General features: G+C 46.4%; 1 protein-coding gene across 2 annotated transcripts in view; it reads left to right on the forward strand.

Annotated features, from left to right (window-relative positions):
- The first annotated feature begins 6478 nt into the window (after nt 1-6478).
- LOC125716512 (semaphorin-6B-like) overlaps nt 6479-18084 on the forward strand; it is a 56266-nt gene continuing 44660 nt past the window's right edge. Inside the window, exon 1 of one of the 2 annotated variants that reach the window (XM_048988899.1) lies at nt 6479-7408. The gene's annotated coding sequence lies outside the window, so the exon portion shown is untranslated. The remainder of the gene's footprint in view (nt 7409-18084) is intronic. The other variant, XM_048988900.1, reaches the window with a different exon arrangement.

Raw genomic sequence — 18084 nt, forward strand, 5'->3', positions numbered from 1 at the left:
AGCCACCAGAAACTCTCTCACATACAATGGCAAACAAAAAGTAATGGGGTCATGTAGTTTGAGCATGACTGGGCCAGCTGGCGGGCATGGCACAAAGCAGCATTTCTGCTGGCCAAATTTCTTACATCTGGCTTAAGTTTTATCCAACAGAAATGTCACTTAGCTCTGTTCCTATTGGATAGCTTTCATGTTTGGCTTAAGTTACCCCCCCCCTTAAAAAATAAATATACCTTATTGATCCCAATCATAAATTGGGGGGGGGGGCAGTCTTCGTGTTTATATGCATTATCCTACAGAGGGGTGTTTTGTAAAGTTTGGTGTGTATATGCCACAAATCCACCTCCAGGGCATGAATAAAGATAAACCAAATTCCAGGACACCCAAGCTACAGCCATGGCAGCCTGCCTTATCCAGTTCTCCTTAACATGTGATTTGAGTGCCGGCCTCCAGAGGACCACCCTTGCAAAGGATTGGCCAGCAACTCAAATACTGCCTAATATTCGAATACTTGGGTTACCACATTCCACAAATTAGTCACTGAAATAACCTATTTTATTCAAATTTAAATATACCTTAATTCTAAACTTACCAACTCTTTAAAACGTAATACACGCATAAAAGCACAATCAACGAAAATTCTACACAAAACATTCACATATATCAAAACAGACATGCATTAATCATTTTAATTTCTGCCATAGTATGTAGTAGGCTATTGGCAAAAAGGAAACTCCGAAAGCAGGTTCTCCTTTTTGCAAGACCGTGAACAAAACACTCAGAATCGGGCCTTCCACTCAGACTGGCAGATTTTCTGCCGCCGTTAAGCGGTAACGACCGGCATTTGGGGCTACTGACTGGGCGGGAGGTTCCGGAGAGACGCCTGCATTAGGAGGGTGTAAGTTGCCATGATTGGTGGAGTCGGGCAAGTAAAACTAGGTCGACAGGACTGGAATGAAGACCAAACAGACGGATTATAAAACAGGACTAGGAACGTGAACATGAACTGGTGATTGCGGTAGGCAAGAAAATAGAGTCACTAAACAAATAGATTACTGAACCATGACAAAAGTGTAAGGCGAGATGAGATTAACTGTCTGATGGAGGATACATCGAGGCCGCCATTTCCGGTTTTAATTAAATCGCCGGCGACATGAGTGTAACAAGTATACCTTCCATTAGCGGAATGCCGGTATCATGTGAAACAACGGCTGCGGCCAAAATGAACGCCTGGATCGTAACTGGCAGATTATTAAATGATCCCACCCTGTGTAAGCCTACAAACCACAAATCAGTGGGAAGTTAGTTTTAATTGGGTCAATTAAAACTGAAGGCAATCGCAAGCCCCTTGTCTTGTATAATTTTCATCGGTGTCGCGATTTTTTACCACCGCACGATGGCAGTGTCGGCCCACGTCAGAGGTGATAAGCTTCCTCTGTTCAAACCCATGACTGCAGTACATTTCAGACACGCAAACATACAATGCAGTTACAAAATCTTTACGTTATGTTCAACGACCTACTCGAGGAAGACAAGAAATTATAGTTTTTTTGGCCTGTATTATTACTTATTAACTCAAGATAATGGCAAAACAAAAAGTGGGCCTTCAGTAAATGTAATAGTCGTTGTACAAAGGGTTAATGTTTATGTAACTGTTAATGTTTCTAGGGTGTTATTTATCCTTGTTTTTTAATTGTCTGCTTCTGTATTTATTGTCTTGTATTTATTTGGCAGCATGGTCTGCAGGAAGTAAGAAAGTAAGAATTTCATTGTATTGTGAGAAGACAATATAAGCAGGCTGAAGGATATCGTGCTGGGAGCTCAATGCAGAAGGATAACACCAGTGCATTGGCACCCTGCTCCATTCAGATTTTGCACGTTTTGCCCATTGTAGGAATGCTTTTGTTTTAGCAAATCATAATCAGATACACAGTATGAATACACGAAAGAACTCATAAGTATATCAAACACATTCAACACATTCATTTAAGTGAACTGCTTCTGCGAAATAATTAAAAATCAGCTTCCATACTCACCGCGCAGACGGCTGTTCTTTTTTCTACATGCAGATTGGTGTTTATCATCATCACACCGGAGAAGGCCTGGAAAAAAACTCCAGTTTGTCATCCTGTTTTGTTTCCTCCTGTCTGATCGTTTTACCTGAGGGTGGGGGGTTACTGTCAGGCTGTTCTGCAGAGGAGGTGGAGATGGGCTGCAGGCCTAGGAGACAAAAGTGGCTCCTGAAATATTCATGGGCTTGCTTGAGTGAGAAGATATCTGCTGTGACAGGCATGAGTAGCAGCACCAGTGTGTTCCATTACGGCTCCCAGTACATCGTGGCCAGCTGGTACCCCCCCTCCCCAATCCCAGTAACACTCTCTCCCTCTCCAAGACTGTCTAATCAAGCCTGGATGTCTCCCAAGTGAAAAGAATTAGTAATTACATTACCACCGTGACGCAGAGGTTAATCACTAAAGGTGTTTGTTGTGAAGTCACGCAAACTACTGTTTGATGTACAGGTACATGTGGGTATATGCAGCCACAATCGAGTCATGATTAATCACAGTTACTGTCAACGTGGCTGATGAAACCACTTTTTAGTTTACCTGTGTAAATTCAGCCACTCACTAACAGATGGGTTTGCACCATTATAAACGCCAAAGCAACCTGCTCATATTATCGACCTCAGTAGCTAAGCAACAATTAACAAAATAAAGGTATTCATCACTTATTCTCTCCATACACTTCATTTGTTTTCTTGGCAGTTTTATACAAAGCAGCTTTGTCACCCCCCCCCCCCCGACATTCACGTTAAGGCCCCGCAACAGCTGCTCACTTCCTGCGAACTGACCTCGCCACCTTTCAGTTATGGGTTCTCTTCCTCAACCAGCATGCAAGCAGCTGCCACCCATGGAACACACACAGACATGAGCCCCCACACACGGAACCAATTGGGCCCTTTAAACAAAAGTAGCTATTGTAATAGACAGACCTTTTTCCCTTTGATCTTCGTGACAGTGTTTCCCTTAAAGGATGATCGCAGCCTCCCACTGATCTCCTACCGTTTCTTGTTCTCAAATTGAAACCTGCTGTCTTGCAAATCAGACTTTTCTGCTAAGTCATAATTTTTTTTTCACTTCAGCTCCCATGCCTGCACTTATCTGGCAGCCTTGACAGGCTACGGATAAAAGTGGAAAAGAAGAGAATAAGTAGCATTGGATAAAGCAACATTCATTGAAAATTATTGTCAGCACCATTGTCCGGCTCTTGTGAACGGTGATCTTGCGGCAGATATTAAGAAGCAGCGGTTTCTTTGGTGTTTTTGTCTCTCTTTAAGTGTTTTTATATTTTCTTATGAGTATTTTATGTGCCTTAATATTGCATAATAAATCACAATTAAAAGAAATGGACAGAGCCGCGTAATTAGGTGGTATGTCTATATCCTGGTCAAAGTGCTTTTTTTTAACAAGTACAGACAAAATGCTTATTTTGCATTTTCCATTCCAAGCAGTTAAAGGGTCTTCTTTCCTTAAAAAGCATGGAACACACTTTGCACGGCTCCCATCTACGGTGCACACTGGATTCGCACTGGATATGGTAATTCGCAGCGTGAGCCACGGGATCCTTCCGTCGGTACATTGCCCTCTGCGGCTCTGTGCGCTGACTATCCAGCAGATGTGGAGCCTGCTTCCTGTCGGTCGGCTGCCCAAACGCAGGACTGCCACCCTCAGCAGGTGCTGAGCAGACACTGCCTCGTTAATCTCGCCTCCTGGTCCCGCACGCTGCAGTGAGGCTGCTCTAGTCTGCGCTCTGCAGAATGAGAGCCCCGGTCTACGCTCTCCTCTCGCTGTGCTCGTCAGCCCATGAAAAAGCCTGTGGTTCAGATGAACTCCGTTTGGGTTCTGTGTGTGTTTTTGCCTTTTTTGGCAGGAGCTGGCAAATTTAACACTCAAGCTGGGCCCTCCCTTATTAAAAACTTAATTGTTCTTATTGCATCTATTCTGTAACTATCTATCCAGTAACCCCTGATGACAGGGAATCAGTGGGCGGAGCTGGTCAGTCCTACGAGCTACTGGTCCTGGAACTGTGGTATGTGAAAATTTCCAAGGGAGACCCCCCTCCCCAGTGAGTGAAATTTACCAAAGGGGATATCAATATGACACATGATGAACAGATGGGTTTTGTGGCTGGAAAGTTTGAAAAACTGCTGGGGGGGGACATGGCTGCCTAAGGGCACCATATTCTGAAGGGGTGCCAGCAGCTCAGCAAATCACTGACATGACCCCCTCCCGCCACCCTGGCGTGAAGCTTGCCTGTGGCACCACATGGATTTCAGCCCCTACTGTCAGCAGGTAAGAAATAAACACAGGTAAGTTATGTTTCAGGGGGGGGATGGGAACAAAAGGAGAGGAAAACAGACAAACTGTGATTAAAGATCTGGAGGCTGACGTCAACTCTTCGGTATGAGTTACCAAAGGCAAAACAAAACAGGTCACATCAAGTTATGCCCACACAAGAGCTGAAGGATAGGTGGACTGAATTAACTCAGCTGGCTCTCCCTCCTGAGAGGGACTCTGGCTCTCCCTCCTCATGAGCATCCTTTTTTAAACCAGCAAGTTATCACACAAAGTCCTTCATGAGAGAGAAAAGCCCCATTTGCCATTATGGGATATAAGCAATGATATGCTGACCCATTTTTTTTTTTTAAAGTGTGTGGTCCCTTCTGCTGTTGGCCTCTGTCGCACCCCACATCACCCCACATCACCCCACAGCACCCCACAGCACCCCGCAGCTTTATATGGATCTCCACTCCTCTGTTCTCCACCTTGCTTCTGGACTTTGGAAGCTGCCGTGTCCTGTATGTCTGAGAGGAACCATAGTGTGAGACAGGACTCACAGAAGAAATACAACAGGAAGAAGAAAGATCAGAGCAGGACACAGACCACATCTCTGAAGGTCACTGTTCATGTGCAGCTGACGCTGGTTTCATTGAGCAGTGTCCTTCAGAATCCAGTGGTCCAGTGGTGCTGGAAATGGTGTTGGTGTGGTCAACAGGGAAGCCCATCCTGTGGTCTGTGTGGATCCCAATATTGCAGTGCACTGATGGGACACTGTAGCCTATCCTGTGGTGTTTGTGGATCCCAGTGCCCCAGTGCAGTGACGGGGACACTGTGCTGTAAAAATGGCACTGCAGATGAGACCTGAAACTGAGGTTCTGACTTTCGAGGTTATTAAAAATCCCAGGGCATCTACTGAAAGACATGGGGTGGAACCCTGATGTCGTGGCTAAAGCTGCCCACTGTGGCCCTATCAGATTTGGCCTCCTAATAACCCCCTATATCTAATTGGTGAATTCTCTCCTGCTCCTTCACCACTTCAGCTACTGTGTGGTGAGCGTGGGCTGTCGACGCATCACCCGAATGGGAGCTACACAGTGGTTCTGGTTCATGTGGCTCCCCATTTGGTTCTATAAAGCACTTTGGGTGTCTTAAAAGTGCTATATAAATGTAACATTCATTCATTCATTCATTCATTCATTCATACATTCATTCATTCATGTGTGAGCAACTGGGAAGGTAGCAGGTCAGACTTAGCTGTGAATCCTCCTTCAAAGAACCTCTTCTCTCTCACCATGAATAGACGTGCCAAGCAGTTCACACACTAGGACGCGAAGGCTAGGATCGGAATAAATGACGACAGAATGGTTTAATGAGCACATTCAGTCAGGCACTCACTGGTTACACCCATGGGCTATGGAGACCACTACAGATGGGGCTGGTTCACACCTGCAGTCTGACGTTTACTTACAGATGTTGTTGCCTAACCACATTTCTTTGAGGTTGGTCAGCCTCCCTTAGTCCAGACTTAATTGGGTCCCTTTAGACTACATTCAAAAAGCATAAAATTTTACACCCTGTCACAAAGGAGACATCAATGCAGCTGTGTGCAGAGGATACTGGAGGGACCGATTAAAAGAAAAACCACGGATTTGACTTGCAAAACGCATGAATGAAAGACAAAGGACTTTGTGCCAATTGCAGTCAATGGCACAGGCTTCAAAGTTACGTGCCACTGACCTAACCCTAGCACTGGAGGTTTTCAGCAGCAGCTCGAAAAGTAGGTTGAATACTGTCATCTTAGGATATACCTGCCATGTTATACAGTTGTAGTTGCCACGGTTACTCACTAGAAAAACTTAAATTACTTATATTAAGGAGCTGAACTACTTTTTTTTAACCATGACGTTAGTAAGCCACAATTAACCTGTTCTGCTTTTCCATGGGAACACAAACACAGTACATCCCTACGAAGACAAAAGAAAGATTCTCATATATGTGATCTAACCACTACAATTTCATTATGCCTAAATTTCACAGAAACGCAGACACACACACACACACACACCCCACACACGCACACGGACAGACAGACACACGCATGAAAAAAAAAAAAAAAAACATAAGACAAGACAATTCCATTCCAGTCCAGTAGCCGAACAGCTCTGCTTCATGTTTTGGCATCGTCTGCGTTTCTCAGTGGCTCTGTAACCGCGGCTCAACGAGCAGCGCTGGAGATGCTGTGTTTCATCGCGCACGGAGGTACACAGAAAGCTCATGAGTCTAACACACGAGTCCAAGCCGCAGAAGGAGGCATAAACGCGGGTGTCTATCCATATAGCCACGGAGCGATGAATGGGAGATCCTTTCTGGATGAATTCTACGCCTGGGTTATATTAACAAACAGACCGAGAGATTACGTTTTTGTGAAACTGTGGATAAAATAGGAAGGTAATAATTGACGAGTAAAACAGCTTCTCTTTTTTGCGCGTACAGTACCGATCGCGATTATGGATTATCCGTAAGAGAAAGGGGAAAGGGAAAAAGAGACATATACTGGTTTATACTTCCACAAAAATAACGCGAAAAATATCCTTATCTTATCTTAACCACAATCGCGTAACATGCAACCCCTGGTACTGAGACGTTCTGCACGGCTGTCTGAAGAATGAGCGCTGCTGCGCAACACGGGAAAACCATGTGCGGCGGAGAGGAATAGAGAAGAAGAGAATAGAGAAGGTTTTTTTTAATACCTGTGTATGTTTTCTGGGTGTATGTGGGGAGCACGGTTACAGCATTAAAATCAAGAAACGACTGTGCTCAGGATGTCAGGATATCAGGGATCAATTCTCCACAAAGACAGGTGTGACGGACAGGCGGAATAGTTCGCCAAGGGGAAAACGGGGAGCGAGGACTGAAAGGAACCGATACCGATTAATTATTACTGACAATACCCTCGGATTTCCCCTTCTCACCTCCGATCGCATAAATACAACCTGGGAAAAAGGGTGCACGGAGAAGAACACTGCTAAGACCGGGAGCACCGGGCGCATCTCTTCCTGCCACCGTCAGTGGTGAGTGAGCGGTCGCGTAGCTCCGTGAGGGGTGGAGGCTGTATGCGGGTCCGGGCAGCGTCTCCACCGCGCCCTGCGGAGACCAGGATGGCATCGGGGACCATTGCTTCAGGGCGCATTAGGAGTAACGTTTATGACGGGGCCGTTTCAGCGCATTTATTGTTTAACTAAAATAATCAGACTTGTTGTCATTCTAATCACTCTGGCATGAACTACATTCACACTGTGGAATATTGAGTGCTGCTTTTCTTTTAATCACACGATTTTCAGAATTATTTGATCCGTATGATGCGAGGTGCCACAAAATGTATGCGATTTTTTTTTTGAGTAGCTGCTAATATTCATGGCGTAATCCCGTAATGCGAAATCCTGTAACATTACCAACAGGCCGATTTTCATCTGGGGGAGTACTTGATGTAATGTCGTTACTGTAGGCAAGGATTTATTCCAGTGATAATTAATTCGTTTTCAGTATTGGAGATTACGGTTTTTTTCCATGAGGATTTCAGGGTCAAAACTGCATTAATGAGTCTCATTATTATTATTATTATTATTATTATTATTATTATTATTATTATAACAATAAGTGATCAATAATAGTGGTCGTACTAGAAATAATGTGTGCCATTGAAAAGTTAATGATAAATTCATATAATTGCAATATTGAGGCAGATTTTCACTTCAAACACAGTATTCTTGACACTTATATTCCAAACATTTTCTGTAGCATTACAGGGTGTACAGAGCAGTAAGACACTGCAGCTCTGTCCCATTAAAGCATGTGGAGAACAACATCTCTATGTCGTGTGAATGTTATTCTTCTGATTCTTATTCTTCTTATGATTATTATTTAGATTTTTTTATTTGTTTAACCACATTTCCCACAGTGTAGCAATGAGGTTAACAAACTTTCTGATTGACACTGTTTGGCCACCGTTCCATCCGCCACGACAAGTTGTAATGGATTCCAACATATTATGCATTTTGATATATTGTAATATGTTCTTGCAGCTGTTGGGAAAAAAAACAGAACCTGATTTGGCTTATTTACATTTTGATAATGGGTCTCATGACCTGTAATTTTTCACGAGTTGGTTGATTCATGATTTGAATTCTCCTTCTTGGCTTGTGTTTGGGGGGGTTGGGGTAGCATGTGTTGGGTCATACCACCCGCTACTGATTGCCTCCCACCCTCCCCCCCAAAAAAAAATAAAATAAAAATTTGCCTGCTTGCAATGCTTTGTTCCATTGCTCCCCTCAAGGACCATCCAGCAGAGCTGTGCCACTGTCGCACCCCCCCCCCCCCCCCCCCCCAGGGAACGCCGCCCGTCCTGGAGCCGCGGCTGCTGCAGCCAAGTTTCAAAATTCAAAAAGCAGCCGGCAAATAGCTGCCTTTTGTTAGCACTTGGGGTTTGCGGCCTGGAGAGGCAGCAGGGCGAGCGGAGTAGGGGTTAGAGGTTAGAATCTTCCACAAAGGCTGGGAGCGAGGCGGGTGGGGTGGGGGGGTTCGCATCAAGGCAAGGCCAAGGTCTTCGTTGGGCCTCACTCTCGATGTCACCAGCCATCAGACTTAAAAGAACACAGTCCCTGAAATGTTAAAGGGACCCAGAATTCCCTCCAACACAGAGGCTTTTCTTTGTCGTGGAGGGATGTTTAACTGTCTTTTTGTTTTCATTTCTCCTTTTCGATAGTTGCCTAATGACACATCCAAGCCATGACTCATGTGCTGGATTTCTTTGGCAGGGCCTGGGAATTCCTGTCCCAGAGCTTTAACACTATCCGCATACTGACCGTCTTTTCCAGTAAGTGTTGATTGGGCAGGAAATGGTGTAAGCAGCAAATGAAACGAGAGGTTCTGGGAAGGAATGCCGTGAATGACAGGTCAGAGCCGAGAGCTGTGACTGGTCTGCGTCTTCCTGGATTTGGGGGTGCAGCTTTCAATGAATCGTGTTGACTGGTCGCCTGCTGCAAGCCGGGCTCTCCTTCCGTGGGTGGGGGGGCGTCTTATTTTCCTCACAATCTCACAGAACAGTCTCTGTGCCAAGCGCAGCACAGAGATTTTTCATAAAAACAGTTCATTTGGAGAGATCCGTGGACACCTTGCTCTCTCCTGAGTCCTCACTGAGTTCATTCCAAAATCAGGCGGCTGAAATTTTTCCAGGGAGGGCGAAATTTGCGTCTGAGTGAAATGGAGGATGAGGTTGTGTGTGTGTGTGTGTGTGTGAAAGAAAGAAAGGGAGTGCATATGTTTTTGTGAAAGAGAGTAGCGGTATGCGTGTGTGCTTGTGTGAGAGAGAGTTTGTATAAGGGAGATAGCATGTGTGTGTGGGAGAGAGAGGGTGTGTGCGTCACAGTGGCCTGGTATGTATGAGAGCGAGTGTGTCAGTCAGGGGGATTTTGGGTCTGAATGGGGTGCCTGTTAGCTCTGCTCAGCCACACAGTGCGCTGTGGAGCAGGTGGTGTCCCTGCTGCACTAAAACAGCAGGTGCCCCTCGACAGTGTAGGAGGCCGCATGAAAAGAGCGCCCCCTATGTGTAGCCGCGGTGTTGCAGCCATGGATTCAGCCATAAGGTTTTGATTCTGAAGAATCTCCTCGTCCGTATCTTCTACCCGAGCCTCATTTCTGTTACAGCTCCGACCCTGGGGTTGACCCCCCAGGTTGGAGTAGGGTTTGCTCCCCCCCTTGGCTGTACCTAGCTGTTGAACTGTGATTAAGCAGATTAACTGAGGTGGTGGGGCAGGTCGTGGGAGGCTGCCACATTCCTTTGGGGGGAGGATTCAGACTCTTACAATGTCAACCCCCCCCCGCGCACAATGTTACGTGGTCTCAGTTTCTTCATGCCGCCTGTCTTGCCCTTGTTCCCACAACTCCCAGTCGCTGTCCTGGTTCCAGTCAGCAGTGTCTGTGGAAATAATTTGTATCGGCCAAGGCGGCCCAGTTAGAAAGTTAGAAAAATACCCTACGGTCATAATGATGTAAGCATTGCGTCCCCCCCCCGCCACCCGCAGTCTGCTGGACCACCTTTCATCCCTCATCCCGCTGGGAAATATTTCAATGCTGTTTTGTTTTTACTGCACCTAGAAAGTGGCATAGGAAAGGTCTCGCACAGATCCCAGTGAGAGCAGTTTAAGTAGCAATAGAGCTGAGTTATGGTGCAGTTGCCTTCCAGGGGAAGTGCTCGTGAATGAGAATTCATGTTGACATTTGATTATTTTGCCATGTTTAGACTAGGACTTGAAGTGCAGGATGAGTTCAGATTTTATATGATTGTCTTTATGAAGGTTTATCAGGGAAGGTTTAACACATTACGAATGATGAGACGCGATTCCAGACGTGATAAGGCATTTATTTCCTGCCATGAATAATTAAATGAGGCGCTAGCAGAATATTTCTCAGGCCATTATCCTACCGGTTTGGCCCTTCTGCTGATGGAAGCTCCGCGTGGGACTTCGCCAACACTTCGACTTCATGAATATCCGTCACCTTCCAGCGGAGGCTGAGATGTAGCCGCCAGGCACCCAACATTCCACTAGGAGGCGCCGACGCACGTGACTCCCCTGGTCGAACCACGGCAATTACGTGCTGCCCCTTTTGGGCTACCGTGTCACAATTAGCGATTAGCGATGGCACTCTGGGGATGGGGGTGTTAGCCTGAGGGATCTTATTCCACCGCATCCATGGATGATAGAGGTAAGGGGGGCACGGTGGGAGGACCTGGGTCTTGTAGAAAGATAAATCTGTGCCCCCCCCCACCCCCCATGCTCCCACCCCAGGCACCGTTCGTGTTGATGAATCGAGCTCTTGATGGCGGTAAGTCGGAAAGAGCTGCTTAGCACTCAGGCCTATGCTGGGAAAATGAGGCTGCCTCTGAGGAGGTGGAGAGTGGTTGGGGCCTCACAGAGGCGAAAAGCGGGGAGACTCCTGTGTGTGGCCAGGGGAGCCAGAGCATGTGGAGGTGCAATGTGTTTGTGACGTAGGGCGGGTGCCAGGGGGGTCTCATCCCTACAAATATCTGCCTGTGCCTACCCTCCCCAACCCAAAAAAACCCCAAAATAATCATCCAAAGATGCCAAGTGTAAGTGTAAAAGGCTTCCAGTAATGCCATTGCTCCTAATCCATGCCCTCTCGTGAAAATCTTGCTGGTGACAATACTGCTGTGTTTTTTGCTCGGCTGGTATAGTTTTCAGGTTTTCTGAATAGTGCAGTCATGTTGGTGCTGTTGTGTTGAGGTTTAGTGCATGATATAGTCATGTTGAGGTTTCATGTGTGGTGCAATAATGTTGAGTTTTAGTGCATGGTATAGTCGTGTTGAGGTTTAGTGCATTGTGCAGACATGTTGAGGTTTAGTGTATGGTGCAGTTATATTGGGGTTTCGTGCATGGTGCTGTTGTGTTGAGGTTTAGTGCATGATATAGTCATGTTGAGGTTTACTGCATGGTGCCGTCGTGCTGAGGTTTAGTGAATGGTGCCATCATGCTGAGCTTTAGTGTATGGTGCAGTTGTGCTGACGTTTATTGCATGGTGCAGTCACGTTGAGGTTTAGTGCATGGTGCAGTCGTGTTGAGATTTAGTGCATGGTGCAGTCATGCTGAGGTTTAGTGCATGGTGCAGTCATGCTGAGGTTTAGTGCATGGTGCAGTCGTGTTGAGGTTTAGTGCATGGTGCAGTCGTGTTGAGGTTTAGTGCATGGTGCAGTCGTGTTGAGATTTAGTGCATGGTGCAGTTGTGTTGAGGTTTAGTGCATGGTGCAGTCATGCTGAGGTTTAGTGCATGGTGCAGTCATGTTGAGGTTTAGTGCATGGTGCAGTCGTGTTGAGGTTTAGTGCATAGTGCAGTCACGTTGAGGTTTAGTGTATGGTGCAGTTGTGCTGAGGTTTAGTGAATGGTGCAGTCGTGTTGAGGTCTAGTGTACAGCGCTGTACAGCACTAAGGTTTACTGGATTGGCCCAGCAGCCCTGCATTGGATGCAGCCTCACAGCCTGTCTTTCTGTTCCCAGTCCTGCTTATTACACGCACTAAGCTTTGGGAAACCGAGTTTTGTCAACCAGCGTCTCCCCTGCTCCATATAGAAACAGCACAGCCAGCGGCCATGCCAGCAAGCCAAGAAACTCGATTCCTGAATCCGCAGGTTTTACAGAAATACTCTGAGCTCCTTTAACCGTATTACACGGCACTAGATTTATAAGGCATGGTGTCACCGTTGGCATCTTCCCAGGATAGCGCAGTGTGGTAAACATTACTCTTCAGGGAAGCTTTTCTCACAGGAAAAAAAAAACACCAAAGAATAAAGGAAATGTTGCAGTTTTTCACAGCGGACACGTTCCCATTGTGTGTATGGATTTAATTGGACTTGCTCCAGGGCCAAATATTCTGTGTTAACCACAGCAATCTGACATGTCCATTTTGGGGGCTTAATAGAGAAATGGTTTGCTGACTGGAATGAGGAATTCCGTCTTAAGCACGATGCTAATCTCTCAGTCAGAGCGCCTCCGGGTGAATGCCAGTGAAAGCCAGCACAGAGGTGACCCCCCCCCCCCCTCCCGAGCACCCGGCTGGGCACTGCCCCTGCGTCGTCTAGGTGACGCTCTGTTCAGTATCTAATCGGCCACCACAGAGCTACCACAGTACCCCTGTCGGGCCACCGTCATCATCGGCATGGTGACAGATTCCATAATTCACAAAGCAGCTCCTTCAGGACCGCCGGCTGCGTCTCTATGAACCGGGTCGATGCAGAATCCTGACCCAGAACCAGAAGCGCAAATAAGTAGCTGGATACTTCAGTTCCTGGCAGATAAGCTTCCACTTTGTTATGATGCAGCAGAACCCAGGCCAGAAATTGATGCCAAGCACTGATCTGGTATATTTATTTCAACCAATTTCAGGCAAAAACTGCCCCGTTTAGAATTCAGACAAGCCGGACAGTCGAGCCGGCATCCCCCGACATGTTTACATGCAGTTCAGGAAGGTGGGCCGTGAGCAGACCTGGTCTCTAACCCATGCCAGACCCTCTGAACTTTACGTACCCCCACGCAGTCTGAAAGCAACTTTGCCGTAACAGGTATGAGAGGACTTGTAGCTTGTTTACTTTAGGATATTTTGGATCTGCTGCTGATTCGGAGGATGGTGTGTAATAAATCCCCCGCTGGGTTTGTTCTTTCCTGTTATCTCTGCGGAGTTTCCTATGCAGCGGATGGCACTGTGGCTGACTGGGTAACTCCACACTTTCAGGGCGGGGGTCTCGGTTGCCACCCCCGTGGATCATAAACATGCAAGCTGCACGCATACGGAGCCAGAGGCAACAAAGGGAATACAGTGACAATACGTTTTTATATAAAATTACATGAAGCAAACTAAATAAAAGCTGAAGCACAGAAAAAACAACTAATATTAAATATTCAGAATCCAAAGTCCATAATTTTGGGTTTGAAATAATATCTGGTTGTTTACTTAAGGCTCAGTATCATTAATGAGGAACATTCTGCGAGACCAGCTAGGACACTCTGTACCGTCTCCCTGATTGGCATCTCAAAATGCTCAATAGCGCCCTCCCAAGGACAATTTACTGCTTGCGTATGAGTGTGTGTTTGAAGCATCCCTGCTGTCACAGCACCTCAGGGGCTGCAGAACTAGCTAGTCATGTGACCACGGTGGAAGTCATTAAAAGTCATATGACCACGGTGGAAGTCATTAATGTTATTCATTCAGGAGCCTCACCTTTCACATAAACCTGCCTCATTTTCCCCCAAACAAGTGGTGTTTTAGAGCAGTGACAGCAATGCAAAAATAGTAAAAAAACAAGCCTCTTGCCACATGGTTTGTCTTCAGAGGAGGCAGAAAGGATTCTGGGACAAAGCCGTGTCTGTCTGCCCAGGAGAAGAAGAAATTTCAGAGCGCTGACACCGACTGGACCAAGAGCTATTCCAGTTCTATCCGCTGGGCCTGAGTTTGGTCCAGTTCTTTTCTTTCTGCTTGCTTTGGGTCCAGGCCAGTGCTACTATCCTTCTGCTAGCCTTGAAACTGCTCCACTCCCTTGATATCAGCTAGTCCTGATCAGAAGCCCTGAATCTGGGTAACGACCATCACCTGTATCCATTCCGTTATCGTAGTCATCCCCAACTCCCACAAACATTCTTACAGTAGATTAAAATATATGTTAGATCTCTCAACAAAAGGAAATTGCATTCTGGGTTTTAGTATAACATCCATTATATAGTGTATTGTGCATTGTTTGGGAAGCAAATATGGTCTACATAGCTTACAATATCGTTTTTTTTATCCATCCTCGTGCCGTTTTGTAAAAATCTATTTACAGAAGAACCAGCCCTAAGGTACATCAACCATTTATCTTCTGGGATTTCAGTCTGTAGGTTTAATGTCCATTATCTTTAACCGCAGCCCAGCACTTCATTTCAGTAAAACAATCCATTTAGGGCAGTGACCGCAGTCATACTTTATTTTTGTTCACGTTCCAACTAGTCTAAACCAGTTTATTTTGAGGAAGATTAGAAACAGTGGCAGCGGTGCAGAGATTTTGTTTGGGTGCAATTTGGGGTCGAGGCAGTTTGCTGTCCCAGGTAGCCAAAAGTAATGAAGGGTTCTGATCCATCCATCCCAAACCACCCTCTCCCCGCCCCCCCCCCCCCCCCTTCTGTTTTGTTGCCCATGGCACCGAAAATGCAGCCCACACCTGTCGCCCGCTATGGCAGGAGCGTAAGCGATCTCTGAAACCACTCTGTGTCATTGATTATGTGTCCTAATATTGGGTTAATGTGACTTCAAGACCATGCTGGCATTCAAACAAAAGTATGTGCATTGATTCTCAAAGGGCAATCTATCAAACAACACACAAAAAAAATAAATAAATCACATGCGCACGACGGCAGGGCCTCCTGGCACTCCGCTCAAAGCAAAGTGCATCCTGCAGCAGGAGCTTATGTTTGATTCTTCTGGAGAATGCAATGTCTGCCCCCCACCAGGCCCCCACCGGGCCCCCACAGGGCTGCAGATCGAGCAGCACTCCCCTCTGTATGGGTTATATCGGTTGATAGGAGAACATTCAGGGGGAGCCCGATGGCAAGATTAATTGTGCACCCCCCACACAAACATTTGGTTCAGCCTCTACTGTGTCACTGTGTCAAATAGTTCAAATAAAATACATGCAACCAGCTCAGTTTGGTTACACTTTTGCCCCCTGCTGGTAAACACTAGTTAAGGCTAAGGTACGGCTTGGGTGCAGCTTGCATAATGTACAATGGAAAACTGCCAGTTTGCGGTAAATCCTTGGTTCTTAGCGGCAGTGGAAAAGCGGCGTCAGACATATTGCTGAGTTGACTACCTGCACCCTTTTTCGGACATCCGCGTCGTCTTTCCGGTTGGGAAGAAATGGAGGAGACAAAGGAAAGGGTCTAGCTTGAGCATCCGAGGGTTTTTGGCATCGGGTTTGGGACGAGGGATGCCCCTCAGGAAAGGGGAAGAGCCGGTTGTCCTAACAAGGGCAGAGTCCAGTTCCCTGCTGGCCTTTCCTCTGTTGCCCAACCCATGCGAGGCTCCGTCAAGACAAGTACGGCGGAGAGAGGGTGATCTGTACCGTAGGGATACTTCGACGATGTCCAGCCCTTGGCAAGTCTGTGCCTACTCTAGATTTTCCCAGCTGTTTTCTTTTATCCGTCTCCCAACACTAATGCAATTGAAGCTCTCACCTTATTTGCACCGCTTTACGGTATTTCAACAGTACTGGGCCGGTGTCAAGGGTTACCATGGGGAAGAGCTTTAAAAACACATTCCAGTGTGTGTCTGTTCCAATGCTCAGGAAAACAGGAATGTAAGAGAGGGAGAGCTACAGAGAGCAAGAGAGAGAGAGAGAGAGAGAGCAATGCTGTGAAGGAAATTCATATGATAACATTCGGCCATTTGCTTTGACACAATTCCACACAAAAATACTTGAGGATAACTCTAACATGAAGCTAAACCAGAAATATATAGATATATATATATTCCAGTCATTGTGTACTTTGCAATATACTTTCATTTGGTGCTGAATTCAATCTCAGAATGGCCTTGGCGAGAGGACTTTGTGACTTCTGCCAATGCTGCCTGGCCAATCTAAGTCCTCCCTCAATCGTTTGCTGGCCTTCTGCATTGTTCTGACGTGCCCGTCCTTCCCGGAATGCTGCTCGCCAGCGGCGACAGTACCTGAGCTGCGGAGGGACACAGGAATCTATAGGGAGTGTGCTGGGGTTACGGACATTCGCCGCGACACTCCGCGTGGAACGCCAGGGGCACACGGAGCGGGGGGGGGGGCGGCGGCGATTTGGCCGAGCGCCATGGACTGCAGATATGGGTGCCGAGCGGGGAACTGTACCAAACTAGTCAGGGAGAGCAGGAAAGGCCAGAATTAAGAGGTTCTGTAGGAGGGGCAGGAACACTGCGAACAGCGTCTCTATCCCCGGGGTGGAACAGCTGTCCGTCCAGCGAGGTGAAAAGCAAGTGACAAATCTGCTAACTGAACACAACGCCCTGCTGTCCTGTCTGCGTGATGTAAGAGGCCCCTGTCAGTCTGCAGGCAGATGTGGCTCGCAGGTTCTCATCAGCGGGAGGTTAGCAGAACAGAAGAGAGACCAGAAGTAGGTAAGAGAGACCAGAAGTAGGTAAGAGAGACCAGAAGTAGGTAAGAGAGATGCTTGGGAGGGAACAGAGCCACTATGGTGGATGATTATACTGCAGAGCTGAGGAATCAAACCTGTACCAGTAGGGGGAGACCAGTCCCGAGTCAGCCGAAACACTTCAGGTGTGTGTTTACATTGATAATGCAAATAGTAGCGCTAATCTTTTTATGTTGTTGGGGTGGGGAGATGGTTAGCGCTCTGTGATTTCGTAACCCCTAAAGACACTGCTCTGGGCCAGGGGGGTGAGCCTAAATGAACTCTTTGGGGGGGGGGGGTTGGCAGAGGTATGATATAAAGATCTTCTCCATCAGCATTTATATAAATTCTATATCCACCTCTTCCAATTAGCAAAGATGCTCTGACTGGAATTAAATACAGCGACAAATTTCCTTAATTTGTTACCTGATAACACAGGGGCCTGAATGGAAATTTAATGGAGATGTAACCTGCACATTAGCATATAAATTGCCTGAAAATTGAAAAGTGCATTATAATATTAAATAGTAAAAAAATAAAAAAAATAAAAAAATAAAAAAGCAATATCCCTTCAGCTGCCTTCTGGGACCTTCCTTTGAGAGGCAGCCTCTTGAGAAAAGGGCGTATTACCCAATAAAGTCCCCCCCCCCCCCCCCCCGATAAGATAAAGACTGTTCTTCACCGATTTTCCTGTGCTTGTCTCTGCTTTGTGTCTCTCTAGGCTTGTTTTGATTCCTCCGTCACCTTGTCTCTCCGCGACCTCGACACCCCATTTAAATCCCGCAATGAAATCCGGCTTGAAAAAAACATCCGCTGAAATGGATAAAAATTTAAATCCATTTTTTTTTGCTATCCTGACACCATCTGTACGAGAAACTCCAGAATCCCTGCAACAAACAGATGGCATGTTTCAGTGCTATTTTCATTACAGTTTTTTTTGTGTTCGTTTTTCCCTTTTTTTCAGGGAAAGCGTGAAAATAAAAATCAGGGAAAATAAAACTTTCATTTCAGCTGCCCTCTCGTGCAATAATGAG

The sequence above is a fragment of the Brienomyrus brachyistius genome, chromosome 21 (assembly GCF_023856365.1).
Source record: "Brienomyrus brachyistius isolate T26 chromosome 21, BBRACH_0.4, whole genome shotgun sequence".
Taxonomy (NCBI): domain Eukaryota; kingdom Metazoa; phylum Chordata; class Actinopteri; order Osteoglossiformes; family Mormyridae; genus Brienomyrus; species Brienomyrus brachyistius.